Source organism: Silene latifolia, chromosome 6 (assembly GCF_048544455.1).
Source record: "Silene latifolia isolate original U9 population chromosome 6, ASM4854445v1, whole genome shotgun sequence".
NCBI lineage: Eukaryota > Viridiplantae > Streptophyta > Magnoliopsida > Caryophyllales > Caryophyllaceae > Silene > Silene latifolia.
The window spans coordinates 39977216-39981222 of record NC_133531.1 but is presented as its reverse complement, the minus strand read 5'-3'; positions in this window follow the sequence as shown (position 1 = coordinate 39981222).

Below are 4007 nucleotides of genomic sequence, written 5' to 3'. Positions count from 1 at the left end.
TGTGCTTAAACGAGTTGTTAGGACCTTAAAGTGATTTTGAGGTGTATGACTGTGTCCTTGAAGGACTGCCTACGTATTCACGTGAAGTGAAATCAAACCAGATCGTAGTTCTGAATGTGTGTGTGCCTAAACGAGATGTTAGGACCTTTAAGTGATTTTGAGGTGTTTGGTTTTGTCCTTGAAGAACTGCCTATGTATTCACGTGAAGTGAAATCAAACCAGATCGTAGTTCTGAGCGTGTGTGCCTAAGCGAGTTGTTAGGACCTTAAAGTGTGAGGGTCATGACGGTAAATTCCATTTGGTGACTCGTCTGAATGTGTGCCTAAGCAAGTTGTTAGAACCTTAAAGTGTGAGGGTCACGATGGTAAAATCCGTTTGGTGACTCAAGAAATTGACTTCAGATAATTCCTCCTTGATCATGAATCGAAGAGGTGTAATTTGTGAAAATGTTCCTTATCATGTGAGCACACTAAAAAGTGGACCCTAAGGGTAGATTGGGTATGTCCCGTTCTCGGTAGCAAAGCACTCGAGGACTCCGTATCTGGGTCAGGGTGAAAATGGCTTCACCATTATGGAATATGGAGCTCGGTAATAATAGGTTTGTTTGACAGTTAAAAATCTGGAGTTTGTATTTTGTGGTGCTTAGGCCGATGGGTTACGGCGTGTAATGTGGTGCGGAATGGGGTCTCAAGCTTGATGTGGCTCGAGCACGAAATGGTTGGTAAATAGTGTGGGATTAGAATCCCATATCTGGACCTTAAAGGTTAAGGTGTGATATTACGAGCTTGAGGGGAATCCTCAGAAGCTTAGGTAGTTCCCCCTATAACAGTCTCTAGAAGGACTTAGGGGTGAAGCGACGTTGGTTATGATCTCGAGGAGAATCCCCAGGATCCTAGATAGGTTTCCCTGTAGTAGTCTCTAGAAGGACTTAGGGGTGAAGCAGTTTTGGTTATGATCTTGAGGGGAATCCCCAAGATCCTTGATAGGTCTCCCTGTAACAGTCTCTAGAAGGACTTTAGGGTGAAGCAGTGTTGGGTTTGTTGTTAGTTGACGAGTCTTGAGCTCTTATTTTAGCTCTTTGACATTAGGTTTTGGTATTTGTGTTTTGCACTTGTTGATCCTGGAGTTTGGAGGGAAGAAACGTTGGTCATGGGCTTTGGACTTGTTGGTCCTGGACATGGTGTTTTGGACTGACTTGTTTGGCGTTTTGGACTTATCGGTCCGGGATTTGGAATTGTTGGTCCTGGACTTGGTATTTTGTTGGTCCTGGACTTGGTATTTTGTACTCACTTGTCTAGGATTTTGTGTGTTGGATGCTTTCTTTGGATTTTGGCCTTTTGGAGAAAAGGGTTTCAGTCTTGTTTTGTTTTGATTTTGGCTTGGGTCTTGGCCTTCGCCCGAGTAGCTTTTGGCTATGGTTTTTGCTTTGATTTTTGCTTTTGGCTTTGGTTTTTTGCGTTGGCCTTGAGCTTTGGCTTTGGGGAATGGATATTGGCTTGGGCCTTTGATTTTGGCCTTTCGCTTTGACTTTGGGTAAATGGCTATTGGCTTAGGCCTTTGATTTTGGACTTTCGCTTTGGCTTCGGGTGAATGGCTATTGGCTTGGGCCTTTGATTTTGGCCTTTCGCTTTAGCTTTGGGTGAATGGCTATTAGCTTCGCTTTGGTTTTGGTGAATGGCTATTGGCTTGGGCCTTTGATTTTGGCCTTGACTCTGGTTTTGCTTTGGATATATTGGTTTCTTGCCATCCTTCGTTTGAGGAAGGTAGAGGTGCAGGCGGGGATGTACCCATTGGTGAGAGGTTGATATTTGGTGGTGGGATATTTATGTGGGGAATGGGCTTGCCTTCCGTCATTGATCATGAACAAGAACATGTTCTGGTTTGTTATCTAGGTTCCTCGTAGGATCCCTTTGATAGAAGCTCGTTCTAAATCGGGTGCTAATGAAAGGTTTCTATTGCCAGACATGGAATAGGTAAAGAGAATGGACACGGAGTTTCGAGTACTCCGCTTACTCGGTACGGAACGTCACTCGAGTATACTCACGTTGAATTGGAACATATTGTTTGTTTTAAATTAATTCTCAAATCAATTCTCGTTGTCAACGGGAAATGGTAAAGGGGAGAATATATGATAGTTGGAAATTGTGCTGTTATTTAGATAAATAAGAGGTTAGCACAGACTCGATGGATACATGTGACTCATGGGGACAGCCCCCAGTTGTTATTTAGGAATAAAAGGACATACGCTAGTATAAATATGAGAAAGCCTAAGACTCGGACTCAGACTCAATCATAGATACGGACTCCTAATCATCACTTTGTCCCTCGAAGGTCTCCTTCGCAACATCTGGCGGCTTGAATGTCTGGTCTTGAGCAATGACCCACTTGAGCACCTCACTCTCGTTGTTGGGAATGATATGAGGATAATAGTCCATGAGGCTCTGATCTCCTTGCAGAATAAGATGTTCATTAGGGTTGTCTTCATCACTTGGTTGGCATAGGGATGAAGCCATCAGTTCATGGTTGTCAATCATATTTTGAATAACATGTTTCAGTTTGAAGCATGTTTCAGTATCATGAACTTTTCCTTGATGATATTGGCAATAGGCACTGTCGTCCCAGAAATGGGTTTTCCTGCTTTCAAGCAGATCCGGAGTGGGCCCGATTGGTTGTAGCTTCCCTTCAGTCGCAAGATTTTGAAGAGCTACGGTATAGGTTGTGTTGAGGTTGGTGAATGTCCTTTGAGAACGTTCAACCTTGTTGTTTGACTTGAGACATCCGAGAGGATTGTCTTGACTGTGAGGTTCAATTATGATTGTGCCAGCTTCAATCATATCTTGAATGGCATGCTTGAGTTTGAAACAGGTTTCAGTGTCATGGCCCTTGCCTTGATGGTATTGGCAATAGGCATTACCATCCCAGGATCGGGCTCTTTTACGTTCGGGTTTGTCCAGAGTCGGACCAATGGGTTGGAGCATTCCTTCTGAAGCAAGTATCTCCAGAGCGGTGCCATATGTTAATCCTAGATTTGTGAATACCCTTTGATGTTTTCCCATGGTCCTAACATTGGTGTTTTTGGGGATGTTTTTGTGAGTTTTATTTTTGTTTTTGTCGATCTTGGGCAGAAACAGGATTTGGTTGTTGTCAATGGGAAGTTTCGGGGATGTTGCTTGACATTTTGAAAGGGATTTTGGTGAGGTGATTTAATGTTCTTTGTTGGTAGGTTCGCGGATGTGGGAACCATTGGATGACTCCTAATTTTCAGCATTTGGTTGTTTGGGAATTGGGTGTTGGTCTTCTCCCTAGTGGTCAGGTTCATTTTCGACATGACCAAAACTTTTCTCCAAATTAGCTACCCGAGTGTTCAAGTCATCGATAGCAACTTGAAACTTTGAGCATATGTTGTTGATAGAGACGGAGAGCGTGGGTATATCGCTTTGTAGTCCATCTTCATTAATTACACGAATTTTCTCATCGTCGGGAGGAATGAGATGAGAGCAACCCAAGGAAAGTTCCTGACTGTGTCCAATAGGGTTTTCTGGAGGGTTGTTTTTGTTGTTTGTTGGGGGGGGGGGGGGAGGGGTAATGGTAATTCACCCTTTTCGATCATATCAAGGATGACACCTTTCTGGGGGAGACACATTTCAGTATCGTGTCCGCGACCTTGGTGATATTGACAAAACATTTTTCCATCCCATCTATGTCCCCGCTTGTTTGGTAGATGGTCTAGAGTTGGACCAATTGGTTTGAGTTTTCCTTTGGAGATTAGCCTTTCCAAGGATGTGGCATAAGGTATACCCGAATCAGGGAAGGACCTATGAGGTCGTCTGGTTTTGGTTTGGTCGTTGGCCAGTAGCCGGCTTTCAAGAAGCTTGACCCTTTGCTCAATATCAGAAGAGGGAAGATTCTCGGTTATCATTTTGTCCTCAATTTGGGAGAGACGAGTGCTCAAGTTTTCTACGGTAGCTATGAGTCAAAGGACCATGTTGTTGGTTTCAGCAGAAGTC